Here is a 17111-nt window from a genome sequence, read left to right on the forward strand (position 1 = left end):
AACATATTTGTGAAAACAGGGGACCAGCTGCTACCACTGACATGGAGGTGTTCACACATGGTTATTTTGCCTGGGAAAGGGGATGCTCCTACCTCAAACTACATCCTTTCTCTCTGCCCTCAGTTGATTACTGGTTTAATACCGTATATATAAATATTTTACGTCACTTCCAGCCCAGTTCCAGGGATCCTCGAAGCCTGAAAAATATTTCAGGGGCTCCTCCAGAGTCAAAAGTTTGAAATAGGCTGCATTAATGTTATCCAACTCTTTCCCCATTTTAAAAATTCTATCCACAGCCTTAATTTCCAAGTCTTGTATCCCCCGTTAACTTGATCTACCTCTCCTGTTATTTTCAGAATGTAGGGTGTAAACTGCATGGAGCTTTTATTCCAATCCCAGGTCGATTCAGTCCCTGCTCTCTACACAGAATGCGATTTCCGTTTGGATTTTGGGCGATTAACATTTTCCTTCTGCAGCAAGAAGGATTGATCTGGAGTGACCCTACCTTTATTGTGCGATATCTTAGAGTGCTTTTAACCCTCAATATTTTTCAAATCCAGATTGAGAAAGCAAGCTCCGTGGTAGAGAACCTCTGATAGACCACACCTGGTCATGTGACAAGCTTGCCTTAAAGGAGAAGTCCCTAATTTCTCTCAACTTCTGTAGGTCCTGGATTTTTTCTCCCTTCTCTGCCTTTTTCAATCCTCTCCCCCCCCCCCCCCTTCCAAGAAAATAAAGAGGCTCCCTGCTTGGCTCCTCTCCTGCCCCTTCAAGAAAAGAAAGAAAGAGGCTTGGCTCCCCCCACTTCTGAACTACCCTAACCACGTGCAGAACACTTTCCTGTTTCAATGGGGAGGTGGGGGGGGGGGAAGAGGAAGACCCGAGTTCAAAGTGATCTGGATTCAACAGGATTGACAATGGAATAAACAAGGTAAGTGCAGACTCTGCCTAGGTTTCAGTTGTCCGAATTTCTTCTCTCAGATCCTTGCTAATCTGTTGTTTTAGACCTGTTCTTTCAGTTTTAATTTCCAGTATTTTCTGTCCTAAATTCTTTTGTAATCCATCAAGCATTTCTTGAATCAAATCCACTGTGATCAATTTTGGTTGCTCCATTGAAGACCTTCTGGTCTCCCTGGTTTTCCTTTAAGTGAGCCATCAGAATTTATAATTGGTAATTCCAATATTAGTATTATATCAAATCCACAAGAAAAAAAAGGGGGGAGAGTCAAAATACAGACTAAAATGTCACAAAAATTATTTCAATTCAGTCCACACTTCAGTAGTATGGCCATGAACTAGTTCCTCTGAGAATACTATACAAAATTGTAATCCCCATATCCGATCAGTAGAGCAGAGAAATAAATAATTATAGCTCTCCATGTATCCTCCTGTTGCTAGGCAAGTAGTCATAGCAATAAAACTTCTAATTGCCAGTCTTGTTTATAAAATATCCAGGAAGTCTCCTAAATTGGATCTCAGGTTTTCTAAGGTTTAAGCCATAAATCTTTATGCAGTAACTAGGGGCAAAGCTCATTGTATCCAGGAATACAATGGGTGCTAGAACTTGGTGGTGGGAAGAGGAAGGGGAGGAGTTGTCCAGTCTGTAAAGGCATGGGGTTGAATGTGTGTGTTAGAATCATAGAATCATAGAGTTGGAAGGGACTTCTTGGGTCATCTAGTCCAACCCCCTGCACTATGCAGGACACTCACAACCCTATCACTCATCCACTGTAACTAGCCACCTGCCCGCTCTGTCAGTGGTCTTAGGCAAAGTGAGGGAGGATGTTGGATGTGACAGTTAGGACAGCCCTGGAGTAAAAAGGGCTGGCATAACCTGTCCAAGCCTCTGTTCCTGCTCCCCCTGGCAACTCTACTGACCTACTCTTCCAGCAGTGGTCAGGGCAGACTGGTGGTGATTGCCCCCCCTCACCTGGAAGGCCCACGTACTTCTGTCTCCATCAGGAACCAGGAGCAAACTGGCTGCGATGTCACCAGATTGTCCCTGGCCAAGCTGGAGTGGGGGGGGGGGGGAGCAGGGCCTGTCTGGACTTTGGGCTCCGCCCACTCTCTGCCCACCTATCCTTTACCCTTTTATTTATACAGTGCAAGCTGTTACAGATATTTTTCAAATCATAACCAAGAAAGAAAGATTTCTCACCATGGGAAGATAATCACATCAGAGACAAAATCTCCATCCTTCAATTAAGTCAATGATGTCCAGTCATCGTTCATTTATGAAATGTGCCTTGGTCATTTTTAAACATGTGAACATGGAGTAGATCAAGATGAATTATAATATAATAAATAAATTCCTCCCCCCCTCCCTGCTTCTGTCTAAAATAACAAGATGCCTTCATTTCTCATTACTTTGGCAGAAAAGCAGTCATTGGGAGCATATGTGGGTTATCCCTGACTCTGTTTTCTCTAGAGAGATAATTTTGATCCAAGGAGCCCCCTTAAACTGCTAATCTGTTTCATGTTGCTCTTCTGTCAAAGTAGAAGCATTCAAGCCACCATTGAAGTCACACTGGAAAAGGATGAGAGAGGCTTGAGAGAACTGTGATTGGCCCAAGGTCACCCAGCAGGGTTCTTGTGGATGAGTGGGGGATCAAACCCAGTTTTCCAGATTAGTGTTTGCCACTCTTAACCACTATCCCATCCTGCATCTCTTAAACAGTACTTCCTTGGATAGTCTCAGTCTACTGGAGTTCCATGAAGATCAACATCTCTCACTTCTCAGAGTTTGCAATTCCAAATGTCAAGTTTTATCTCTCAGCTGAAAATAATGCTCTAAGAAACATCCATCATCCATCATCCCACTCCAAATTCTGAAGGAAGTGTTTTGTGGGCATACTTTACAACCTAGCACGTGAAAAAGTTTGCTTGTGCCACTCACTTGTATGCACATTTCAACTGCACATGCAGGCATCCATAAAACACCACAAAAAGAGCATTCTTAATGAGATCATATTTATGATTCCACAAGATGCTTTCTACCGAGGCAATTTGTAGAGAAGTAGAAAAATGAAATATCCTACACCACGAAATAGTCTTCAAGAATAAGGTTCTTGAGAGCCAGCTTGGTGTAGTGGTTAAGAGTAGCGGCCTCTCATCTAGAGTTCTGGGATTGATTCTCCACTCCTCCACATGCAGCCAGCTGGGTGGCCTTGAGCCAGTCATGGTTCTCTCAGAGCTCTCTCAGCCTCACCTCCCTCATAGGGTGTCTGTTGTGGGGAGAGGAAGGTGAGTGTAAGCTGTTTGGAGACTCCTTTGGGCACAAGAAACCCAGCTCTTTTTCTTCCTTTAAAAGCTAGCATATACTGTGAAAAATTCTTGTCTGATTACACTCTAACAGTGGAATCCTAAACAGAACGACTCCATTCTAACAGCTTAAAAGGCTGTTAACTGTGCAGGGTGGTGCTGCAAGTACCCTTTTAAAAGGTACTATGTGTATGTGATTAACTGTGCCAGAATGTGGGAAGCTATATTCATTCATCTGCATATGAAAACAATGCTGTGCAGCTAGTACAGACAATAACTTTCAGATATGCATCTTAATGCACATTTAGATGTGCATCAAATTGATACTTGGGATTCCTGATCTGACAAGTGCTCTGTGCACAGAAGCCTATTCACACATCTGGATCCCTTTGGCAACTGTGTTTAGGTTTTCCAGTATCTAGGAGTATTTAATAACCTTGTACTTAGATGGTAACATTTATATCAGCTGCATTCCATATTAAACGGATTCCCAAGGTCAGTATTTTTAAAAAGAGGTACCTATAATGTAAAAAAGGGAGTATTTTGACATTTGCCCACATTTCTTTATCTATCATTCCCCCCCCATCTGACAGATGGAACCTGACTGTTATCTGAAAGAGATTTCAGCTACTCTGTTTGAAAGCTAAAAAGTATATTTGAAGCATCAAGTATGCTGTTTGCTTGCTATGTCTGCATTACTAGTTTTGGTGGTTTTCCCATTGCCAGTCATGTTCAATATTCATTTTCTCACTGAGACTTTCACTTTTGTCAAATGCAAAAAAACTTTTTTTTGCAAGTATTTGATTTCCTTTCCTTAAACAAAAAACAAACAAAAAACATGCTGTCAGGAAACAGAATGGCTTAAGAATACAGCCCTTGGAAAAGATGACTGAGGTTTGTTCTGAATACAGTTCAACTCACAGAAGATGAAACTACATAAACTCAAGTCGGTGAAGTCATCTCAGGTTTGAACTGATATTCCTAAAATGGTGCAATTTATGGGTTACAAACCTACAGACATCACTTGTATAACCAATCTGACCATTTCCGCATTAACAATACTGTTCAGATTTGCATTTTTAAAAGACTTTTCCATCCATTTTTGCATTAAAATCCACCTGTCCAGGCACAGACCCATATTGCCTTCTCACTTACTCTGCAGTTAAGGAATTCCTAGATACAATCATTTAATTTTTTAAGGAGAATCTAATTTGGGCTGCCCAATGGAGAAATGTCTGCATTAGGTTTTAATCATGTGGCCATCATTTTGAGTTATTTGTACATGCCCCTTTTGTCATCACTATCCTCCCTCCCGCCTTCCTCCACCTCCCATCCTCCGTCCTGAAAATCTGATTTTAAAAAAGGTCATTACAATGAAGTTTCTAACTAAAAAATAGTAGCAGTCCTGTTTGTTACTCTGTGACAGCATTGTAATGCAATAACCTACATTTAAAAAAAAAACACCACATCCTGTATACTGGGGAAGGGAAAATTGGGGAGTTAATTGAGGACAAAGAATGGTGGAATTAAGGAGCACAATGAAAAAAGGTGCAAGCAGACACTATTTTGCAAAAAAAAAATTGAAAAGAGGAAGCAAGCAAATCTTCATAGGAGGCTGCTTCCTTCCAACTCTCATTACAAAAATCATATGGTGAATTTCAGCCTGGGAAATAACAGGAGGAAAGCCCAAATGCATAAAGCCAAGTGTCAACTCTCAGAATCTAAAGGAAATCAATATGTGGCTAAAACAAGGTTTGTCTCAAATGTAGGAATGGTCTCAGTGATCCTGTAAATCCCATTCTTTGTACTGCGTTATCATGATCTGCAAAAAGGGGAAGCCTTTCTAACTTCTGATAAATCCCATTGCATAGCGAAAACAGCAGCATTTGGTGCAGAGAAACAACACAAGATGTTTGGTGTCTGTCTACAGTGACATCAAAGTGCTACTATAACATGGGATGATAAATAACATGGGAGAGCCAGCTTGGCATAGTGTTTAGGAGTGCAGATTTCTAATCTGGTGAGCTGGGTATGATTGCACGCTCCCTCACATGCAACCAGCTGGGTGACCTTGGGCTCGCCACAGCACTGATAAAGCTGTTCTGACTGAGCAGGAATATCAGGGCTATCTCAGCCTCACCGCCACACAGGGTGTTTGTTGTGGGGAGAGGAAAAGGAAGGCGATTGGAAGCCGCGTTGAGACTCCTTCACGTAGAGAAAAGTGGCCTATAAGAATAAGGTGACCATCAGTGCCACTTTTCGTGGGACTCTCCCGCCTTTGACAAAATAGTCCTGCTTCACGCCACATAGAAAGTCCCGTACCTGGCTGCAAAGTGAGCACTCAGTATGGTTCTACCCAACGTAGCCGCCTGGCCTTCACCAAGCTCAAGCACCGCCCCACACCACATACCACGCCTGCCTGGACTCCACCTTCTTCACAGGTGGGACCTGTGAGGGAAGGGAAGGTGCACGGCAGCACATGCAACTTCATCCCGGAGGCGAGCAAGCGGGTGAGGCCAGCGGGCGAGGGTGAGCGGGGTGAGTGAGCGGGGGTGCGGGACAACTGAGCAATCGGGTGAGTTGAGCAAGTGTGTGAGGGGAAGCAGGCGAGGGCGAGCGAGCAGGCAAGGGCAAACAAGTGAACAAGGTGAATGGGCATGGCAAGCAAGTGGGCGGGGCAAGCAAGCAAATGAGGCCAGCCGGGGAAGTGAGCGGGTGGGGCAAGCAAGCAGCGGGTGGGGCAAGGTAAGCCTGGGAAGCGAGCAGGCGGGGCAAGCAAGCAAAGGAGGTGAGCCAGGGAAGGGAGCAGGTAGGGCAAGCAAGGTGAGCCGGGAAAGAGAGTGGGTGGGGCAAGTAAGCAAATGGGTGGGGCAAGGAAGCAAACAAGGTGAGCCAGGGAAGAGAGTGGGCGGGGGAACCAAGCAAACAGGTTTTTTGACTGATATGCCTTGAATTTTAGTCTGCATCAAAGAACAAGGGCATAGAAATTATTATTGCAAGACCAATTTATACGTAAAAGATTTAAAAACAAGCTGAAACAGAGATGGAATGGCAGCTTTAGCAAAAAACATTTTATTATCACCATGTAGGGTGTCAAATGCTTTCTCCTACAGACTTCCTCTCACTGCCATGCTGGAGGCAAAAATTTACTCTGGGGCTCTCATATCTCCAGTGCCCCTGAGTTAACTACCCCTCTCTCCTGGCATTAACCAGAAGGGGATCTTATACCCAAGAGGGATCTTACAATAGTGCTGTCAAGCAGCCAAGCCTAGGGGCAAGGAATGTGCCTCAGATGAATAACTGTAGTAACTACAAGCCACAAAACAAGATAGTTAAAGGTAGGGCTAAGCAAAATAAAAATAAATGGAAGGAAGGTCACTTGTTAGTTACAATCCTTCAACATCTGGTGCAGCCTCAGAGGGAGGCTGACTGTTGCATAGTGAACTGTTGCATAGTGAACTGATCCTGATTTGGGCTGATCCTGCGTTGAGCAGGGGGTTGGACTAGATGGCCTGTATGGGCCCTTCCAACTCTATGATTCTGTGATTCTATGAACCTCTCCTCAGGACTATATTTACAAGCACCATCCTCCTTCATCATTCACACTGAACTTTCTTTTTTTGTCTGTCTGTCTCTCTGAACCCCAAACAAAGGAACAGCTCCCCTTTTTAGATCCCCCTCCCACATGGACTGATAGGACATTGGCCAATCTGGGCACTAGGAGCTAGAGTTCAAGGCTGCCAGAAGCAGGACAGTCAACTGAGGGATGTAACACATCAAAGAGATGGCATGTTTTTTTTTTTCCTTTGGGTTGTAAACTATGCTCTCTACCCAGTGAAGTGTATCTTTCCCATGCTGTGCCCGTCTTTGGGATGCCATCTACCCTGTCCATCACCATAACTGTCACATTATCGCTGCCATCTGCCCCTCATCTCACAAAGCACCTTTTAAGCAACAACAGCAATCTACAAAAAAAGAAAGAAAGAACCCCCCCCAAGAAAATCACTTGAGTGAGAAATATGCCAAATAATAAAATAATACTAGACATAATTTTTTAATGTTTTATATTTCTTAATTGTAGTTAATAGTTAATTGTTGAAATTTTAAAAACTTACAATACTATTTTTGTGTTCTATGAGAAATTTTGTTGCTCCATATAGACCCCCCCCCCCCCCCCGGGTCAATGGTGTTCCTATTTAGAAATCTTAAAATCTGGTCACCTTATATAAGTACCAATTCTTCTTCTTCAGCAACATCAGGGCTCTTTCAGCCCCACCTACCACACAGAGTGACTGTTGTGGAAAGAGAAAGGGAAGGTAATTGTAAGCCGCTTTGAGACTCCTTCTGGTAGAGAGAAGTGGCATATAAGAACCAACTCTTCTTCTTTGAAATCTTTTAAATCAGGAATCCTACTCTTTTTTTTTGTAATTATGCTTGAGTTCCTGCCATTTTATTTCACATTCTACTTGCCAGTGGCAGGTGAGAGCTGAAAGTTTGGCGAATTGTTCAGAATTGTTCTTTAGCGTGGCTGGCCAAAGGCCTTCCTCTGACCCAGATGGGCTGGACTTTGTGGTTTCAAACACAGTCCCTGCAGCTCATTTGGTCCTTTCATTCTGTTGGCCCCAAGTATCCATTTAAAGGTTGCTGCATAATGGGCTTTTTCAATTGCATCTATCCTTATAAACATTTGGTTTGAGTTCTATGCAAATTTATTCCAACGTAGCTTTTAAAGGGCAGATAATTATGATTCCTTTAATCAGTCAGCATCACATTTCTAAGTCTAGCATGCTCAATTGAGGGCAAAGGGTTGGCTCATCGCATTGTTACCTATCACGAGCCCTTGAGAGCAAGGGAGGGTTTCAAGCGGCATTCTAAATATATACCACGATCATCAAATTATCCTGCTGATTGCTTATTACTACCCTATGAATGTGCCAATTAGCCCTGAGAAATCTGGCCATAACCCATTTATGTCATGACAAAGGAGGTGCAAATCAAATATAATTAAAAGCATTCAAAAAATTATTTACTAAACCTGTGTTTTCCCCTCGAGGCTCCAGTTATTAAGGGAAATGGTGCACTAATATCAGAGAACCTCGTAGATGAGTCTGCGGTTAGATGGGCCTCCGCTAGCAAATTCAGGAAGAAAAATCAACAAGGGGGAAAATATGTAAAAGCCTTCCTCGAAAGGCACAGGCAATGATGAAAGCTGGCTGTATTTTTAACTTGACCTGTGCTACAGAAGAGCATCAGTTGTAACCAAATAAGAGAAACATATGGCTGAGACCGAAAATCACCTTCCACTAATTTCCCATGTGCCCTCAAATCTCCCTACTAGGATTCCAGCCTTCTGTTTTATTTCTGTATTATCTTGGTTTGTGGATACTTAGCTTTAAATATCATTATCCTAATCACTTATACAAAGAAATAGCGATGTTCCAAAGCTGGGTCCCTACAGTCTGTCGACAGTAATCTCTACCGTGCTTGAAAAGGCATGGATTAGAGCTGCCCTTTCAAAAACCTGGAGAAAAGTATTTCACAACCCTTTCTGCAGATGCTTCATAATCTGCTCAGAAAAAAAACAGGGTGATTTGTGGAGCTGGGAATTCTCAGTGAGCATTTAAGTAACTCTTTATCATTTTTTGAGCTGTATCTTGTCAGATGGAGAACCAGTGGTGGTTTGGAAGAACAGCTTGAGAAGACCTCTCTGCTTTGAAGCAAATTGGAAAGACTTAGACCAGGAACCCATAAAGACCATGTTGAACTCAAACATGCCTCCCAAAGCATATATTTGCCAATGTGGTGATCACCCAAGGTTATAACTGATCTCCAAATGAAAGGGGTCAGTTCCCTTGGAGAGAAAGAAGCTAGTTTGGGTGACATTATAACTCAGAAGTCTCACCCCTTCCCAAACCTTTCCCTCCCCAGTCCAAAATCTCTAGGGATTTCCTAACCCAAAGATGACAACCTTGACAGAGCTGTTGCTAGCATAAAAGTGTGATAACTCCCAAGTTCACAGCTTTTAAGGCCCTGACAGGAAAGAACGAAGTATAGGAACCACTTTTAAAGTGGCTGACAGAGTCATTGGGAATAAGGCTGATGAGAGAAGGGACTTCTTCACACCATGTTTCAACCCCCTCTTCAAAATCATGCAGCTAAAGTGTTATGTTATTCCTCTCCCCCACTGTTTCTCTCACTGGAAAAGGAGTACTGGTCAGGGTCTAGTAGGACAGGGGCTACTGTTTGTGTCACGTTTTGTTTGTTTTCATTGTCACATTTTGTTTGTTTTCATTGTTTAATATTGGCTTACCTATCACAGTATGATCCCAAAGGACTGAGCATACCCATTAAGCAAAGGACGATAGCTCAAATTCATAATAAGCAATAGATGTAACCAGTGTGCAACAAACACCCCATATGAAAGACCCCAACTTAAGGTGACCAGATTGTCCCATTTTTGGAGGGACATCTGGAGGCACCTAACAAATTGTACTTATGTTGAAATTTATATATATATATATATATATATATATATATATATATATATATATATATATATATATATATATATATATATATATATATATATATACACACACACACACACACACACACACACATATATATACACATATATATATACATATATATATATACATATATATATATATATATATATACATATATATATATATGTGTGTGTGTGTGTGTGTGTGTATATGTGTGTGTGTATATATATATGTGTGTGTGTGTATATATATACACATATATATGTGTGTGTGTGTATACACATATATGTGTGTGTGTGTGTGTGTGTATATATATATATATATATATATATATATATATATATATATATATATATATATATATATATATATATATATATATATATATATATATATATATATATATATATTACAATACTATTTTTGCATTCTATGCATTCTATGGAAATTTTTGTTGCTCCATATATACCACATTTTTAATCAAAAACCCCCACGGTCAATGGTGTCCTTCTTTATCAATGTTGAAATCTGGTCACTTTATCCCAACTAGATGTTTTCAAAAGTCTGATATGGGGAAAATTACTCTGCTTTATGTCCCTTGAAACCCAGAGGCTGTGACAGTTATTGTAGTTTAACAAGTGGATCTTGTATAAGGCTTAACATCAGGCCTATGGTTGAGGCCTAAAGATAACATCAAAATACTGCTGGCTAAAGCTCACTTACTTTGGACACATCATGCAATCAAACTTGCTAAAAAAATCATTAATGCTCGGCATGGTCAGCAGCAAAAGGAAATGTGGTCGCCAACGGATCTGCTGGCTCGACACGATCAAAGCTGATACAGGGATGTCCATGAACCAACTAAAAGAAGCAGTCGGAGACAGGGGCACATGGTGAAGATTTTCCTATAGAATCACTGAGGGTAACAACATCATCATCACCTTGCTTAACTCTGCCTAATCAAATTGCTGAAGACTCTATCTATGACCTCCTCTTCCATTTGCTGGAATAGGAGAAATGGTAGCAGATTGGGATTATTGATTCAGCTCTGTTTTATTGTTTTGAATTATGACAAATCACATTTTAAACAGATTGAATTTTAATCTTAAACTTATAACATTGTACAGTTGTATGGTATTCTAAGTTACACAAGCTGCCCTGATCCTACAGGGAAGGGAGGCATATTAATACAATCAATCAATCAATCAAAAACCTCAGATGATCTTTTTGGGTAGTATGCTTTGTTAAAGGTAAACCTTAAACTGAATTTCTTTCCAATACACTTGTCAATCCTAGCCCAATTCCAAGGGTTGCCATCTCAGGTTTGTGAGAAATCTGGATACTATGGAGGTGGAGCCTGAGGAGGCTAGGGTTTGGGGAGGGGTGGGACTTTAGTGGGCTAGGATATGATAGAGTCCGCTTTCCAAAGTCGCCATTTGCTCCAGATCTCTGTCAACTGGAGATGAGTTGTAAATCCAAGAGATCATCTCTGTCTACTGGAGATGAGTTGTAAATCCAAGAGATCTCCGGCCACCAGGTGAAGATTGGGAACCCTAAGAAGGAAGGCCCAGGTGTTTTTTTTTGGGGGGGTGGGGGTAGATCAGAATATGGTGATTTTCCCTACATTGGATAAAACTTGAGAAAGTATGTAAAAAGTTAAAAGAAACTTCCTTAGCAAGCTGGCTGAAAAGCATCAGCTGAGGATGTGGGATGTAAATAAAACCAGTCCTTACTGACTACACCTTTTTTCTCTCTCTAGTCACCAGACATAGTTCCAAATGTAGAGTGTTTTAGTTTTTCAAAAAATGGATTGCAAATGTAAATGGGTGAGTTCCAGCAAGGGCACAAACTAGTTTTAGACTACGGGTGCATGGACAGAATCATTTCTCCATTCACTCTGCACCCAAAGCATTGACTTGGATGATAAATGTCTTCTGTTTTCTAAACCAGGTAGTGAGGGAAGCAATTAGCAAAGAACAAACATAGTATTATCGGGAGACTTAGCTTTTGGTACCATTTGGGATGCCATGAAGACAATTATCCATAACCATTCAATTAAGGGAGCTACGACTGGGGGGGGGGGGAGGAAAGAGAGGAACACAAAACAAGCCATTAGAGGAAAGGATAATTACATGTTCTAGAGCCCAGACCAGCATTTAATGGCAACATTTATATACCAACAGGAAATCCATAAACAATGGACCTGTGAACAAAAGGCCCAAAAATATATATGTTATGCTTGAAAAATGATACTTTTATTTATTTATGTCATTCATACCCCAACTTCCTTCCTAATGGAGAGCAAAAGTGGCTGTTACACCTCTCCTCTGTGTTATACTCACAACCATCCTGGGAGTTTTATGTGAGTCTGACTTCTGCTGAAAGGATGGGGTTTGAACCCTCGTCTCCCAATCCTAGTCCAACTTTCTAGCCACTGCACAATGCTGGCCGTCATGGTTACACAAACAATAACTTCTAATCTTTTTAAGAGTGTGTGTGTGTGTGTATGTGTGTGTGTGAGGCTTAAATACACATTCATTTGTTCAGGGATCATAATTACAGTTCATATTGACACCACTATAGCCGGTAGTAAGCAGCTTAGATGTTTTCATCAAAATATACAAACAAACAAAATAAGAAGACATTTTATATTAGGGAAACACCAGGTCAATCATTATTTGCATGGTTTACAAATCCCTGACTATGGACACATAGGCCTGGCCTAATGAATGAAGGAAGGGAAGGGTTTGGAAGAGCAACAATATCCACTTATGCAACACATACTTCTGCATTCCAAAGAGGGGGGAATTAAAACTAATTGAAACTATACCATCTTCAGTTCAGTGATAATCTGAAGTGAACTGGGTGTGCAGAAAAGGCCATGTTGTAGAAAATCAGAGAAAAGAAGAAATGGTCATATCAATCATCATTAACTTGCAAATAATTACATATCCAAGTTGAATGGCTTTCTGGGATTTAAATCAGTTTAAAGAAGTCCTGATCCTGCACCCAACAAATTTATCCTGGAATGTTATGCATAAAGGCAAAAATTCCTGAGTTATGGTTAACAGAACCCAAAAATTCAACAAAAACAATGGATAGAATAGTTCATAAAGACAAATCTAGGATGCAAATACCATATTCCTCTGTTTTAGTTCAACATGTAAATTCTGCCATTGGAACTTGTTATACTGATATTCTGGTGAGTTTAATCACAACAACAGAGATAATCTTTCGAGCCTTATACATCATTGTGACCATTTATGTACTGGGAATTTCTCTGCCCCAGCTCCCATGCAGGAGTGGATGAGGTTCACCAGGCCAAATGCTTCCCCATGTGGGTGCAGGAAGAGGCGGGGCAACCTGCCACAACTAAAACTCCAGCCTGCAGCCTGGAATGAAACCACCAGTGAGTAAACTGTCTGTATAGTGCATCAAATCTGTGCCACCATCCGATTTTGCTGCAACCTAGTCCCTATTCATATGGTATGTACTTCCATTTGTAAGAAAAAAAACCAATGCATGTTCACTTCGCAATTGAAACCTAGGACCAATGTCTGAAAATATGTGAGGTTGGTATCACACGGTTAGCTGTACAAGTGTTGGGTATAACTTGAGAATTTCTCAGTACCAGCATTAACAACTATCAAATGCACTATGCACACAGGGGGTAGATTTATCGTAAATGGGGAACAGAGTCATTCAGCTATTTGAACTGGTTATTTATGAATTGCTCTTGTAAAAATTGGGATGGAACCTAAAGTTATGCTGATCATCAGTCAAATTTAGTGGCCTTCCAATGGACTTAGTGGGCTCATCTTGGAGAAGACAGTTTTATGAAACCAGACAAACCAGGGCTGCCCCTTCTTTCTCTGACAGTAGACTCCTTGTCATTTTTCTTAAGTAGGAACTGCAACATGAAGAACGGCAAGTAACAAAGAAATCCCAGTTGGATCCAAGGGAGGAGTTCTCTCTGACTACTCCAGAAGTCTATACTGGTGCTCATGGGACCTATATGGACAAAACTGTGTGAGGAGAATAACTGGGTGAAATGGAATGAAAAAGTTTTCTGGATCCAATCCTTATTCTTTTGCATACAGAGTGACATTTTTATTTCAAATATAGTCAATGCTTTGGTTGACTCTCTAAGATAATTATCAATGCCAAAGTTTGTGGATTCCAAGAAAACTGAGAAATCTGAACCCCTGTAACTCAATATTACCTCTGCAAGATCAATGGAGTTAAACAACAAAATCCATCAGGAAGCACTGAATCCACCAGGACCACAAAAGTATTTAGGTATGTATTTAACACAAAAATCACTGGTATCCATCCAATTAACAACGTTCTTTTACCATGTTCTGTCAACATTATTGAATGTTTCTCATTGAGGCTTTTTCAAAACACTAGGGGCAATAAAGGACATATTTCATAGTTTGACAATGTAGCAGCCATAAAAAAATGCTTTACTTTCAAGGCTGATTTGACTGTTTCCTATGTTTCCAGTGTTTGGGTTGGGAGCCAGGTTTTCTACTGGTTAGGAGTGCAGAATTCTAACCTGGTGAGCCGGATTTGATTCCTACTCCCTCACATAGAATCATAGAATCTTAGAATCATATAGTTGGAAGGTACCTCCTGGGTCATCTAGTCCAACCAGCTGGGTGACCTTGGGCACACCACAGCACTGATAAAGCTGTTCTGACCAAGCAGTAATATCAGGTCTCTCTCAGCCTAGTCCCCAAAGACCACAAGGCTTTCTCTACATCTTGAACACAATGCTGGAGAACTCCTGCCCTGCAAAGGTGAAACTGAAGAAGGGATGGAAATCCCTTGTCTCACCTCCAAGCACTTTTTCCTGGTCAAACTTGTCCGTTTCCCTTCCTTCTGCCAATGATGCAATGGAGGCTAAATAATGGTCACAAGATCCCACTGAAACGTAAATAGAATAATGCCCGGAAGCTGCACGGAGGAGCTATGAATATGTTCATTGCCAGCTCTCGGGTTCCTACAGCAAGCAGTTGAAGTTCCTTCAGGTGGCGATGAAAATGATGCGGAGTTTTAAATCCTTTGCAATGTTGACCTGAATAGTAAATAAGGTGATTCTAGATTCCTTACAGTGTGTGTGCGTGTGCGTGTGCTTGTACATCAAAGGATGGAAAATCTCATTAAAAGAAACCTTCATATACTATTCCTAAAGGCTGTACAAGGTATAAACTGCATGGAGCTTTTATTCCAACCCCAGATCGATTCAGTCCCTGCCCTCTACACAGAATGCGATTTCCGTTTGGATTTGGGGCAATTTAAATTTTCCTTCTGCAGCAAGAAGGATTGATCCGGAGTGACCCTACCTTAATTGTGCGATATCTCAGACTGCTGCTAATCCTGAATATATTCAGAAAAGCGCATTGTTTTGAATCTGGGCTCTCCTCCGTGGTAGATGACCCGTGAATGGCTACAGGTGGTCATGTGACAAGCCTGCCTCAAAGGAGAAGCCCCTAATTTCTCTCAACTTCTGTCAGCCTTGGATTTTTTGTTTGTGCCTTATTTGTTTCCCCCCCCCCCCTTCAAGAAAAGAAAGGAGTTTTTCCTCCCTCCTCTGACTTCTTGGATCCTCTCCCAACTTCAAGAAAACAGAGAAAGAATCTCCATTTGCCTCCCCCCCCTGTTCTGAGCCTCCCTAACCACGTGCAGAAGACTTTCCTGTTTCAATGGGGAGGGGGGGAAGAGGAAGACCCGAGTTCAAAGCGATCTGAATTCAACAGGATTGACAATGGAATAAAAGAAGTAAGTGCAGACTCTGCCCAAGATATCGTACCTTCCAATGTAACGGATGTCCCTCTTTGCGGAAAACCATGCTCATAGAGCCCATGTTCATTTTTTCCCCTGACAGATTAAATTGGGAAGAAACAGACATAAAGTGAGTCTGTGATACTTGTTTGCATCAGCAGAAATATAATATCCACCTTGGGAACTAGAGCTGGAAGATAATTGTGGCATTCCTTGTGTTTTTTTTCCAGCTTATCGATATAGCCTGTATGCATCTACGTGTGCCTTTGGAACAGCTTAGTTATAAATGGCAAACTGTTGCAGCTGAAAGGTTTTTGCGAGCATATTTTTGTTACTACAAATGCAGAAGACTTCAACGGTGCTTAATAGACTTACTCTTTTTGACACTGCTATGATTATGGTGTTGGAGACGAATGCTGCGAATAGCATGGACAGCCAAAGTTACCAACAAGAGAGAAGCAAACCAACTATGTCATTAGAAGGCAAGATATTACGGCTAAGGCTCACTTACTTTGGACACATCATGCGATCAAACTCGTTAGAAAAATCATTAATGCTCGGCTTGGTCAGCGGCAAAAGGAAACGGGGTCACCAAAGGATCCGCTGGCTCGACACGATCAAAGACGATACAGGGCTGAAAGAAACAGTCATTGACAGAAGTGCATGACGAAAACTTTCCTATAGATTCGCCGAGGGTTGGACACGACTGAACGGATAACATCATCATGATCCTTTGTGAGCTGAGCCTTGGATCTGGCTGTCTTGGCCCTGTCAAACTTCAGCAATACGTCAAACAGCTTTGTGGTTTTGCTGTATATGTGGTGGTGGGATTTCATCTGCTTTTGCCCTGTGGCTGCTTCAGCATCCATGGAGGAGGTAAAGTCAATTGTCCCCCAGGTTCATGGATGGTTGAGTGAGGAAATAAAATGGCATGTGTAGAGGAGAACTACAACCCCCATAAAGCTGTAAAAATGTACCTGTACAAAGTAGTCCTAGGGACCTGTTTGCTCACCCATTGAGGGGCCAGAAATCCAAATCATCCACGTCAGGCAGAGAATTCTTTGATAAGATTTCATTTTAATGACTTCAGCCACTACAAGCCAATTACCAAGCTGCACCAAAGCTCTGCTACTGACACAGAGCTTTATATAGTTGAAATGTCACACCTCAAATTAGGTCACCTTTCATTTGTCCACTCTTGTAAGGACACTGTTAAAGATCTTCCAATCACACTGGGTCAGGTAGAATCTCATTAAAAATGATAATGGCTGATCTGCCTCCTTGGAGGAGGTTGATTAGAAGTAGATGTGATTAAAATTAAAATTAAGTGTGTTCACTGACTGAGTGGGAAAACCTGGCATTATGTTATTCTCTTGTCTCATTGTCTCATTCATGAGCTATATGAAAGACCACCAAGATTTTCTAATCACACAGATTTCTATAGGGACAGGAAAACTAGAGCTTACAGAAAAGCACTTTACAAAGGAAGAACAAAGTGGTCACAAGACCAAAGAGCCAGCTTGATGTAGTGGTTAGGCACAGACTTCTAATCTG

The sequence above is a fragment of the Paroedura picta genome, chromosome 6 (genome assembly GCF_049243985.1).
Source record: "Paroedura picta isolate Pp20150507F chromosome 6, Ppicta_v3.0, whole genome shotgun sequence".
Lineage (NCBI taxonomy): Eukaryota > Metazoa > Chordata > Lepidosauria > Squamata > Gekkonidae > Paroedura > Paroedura picta.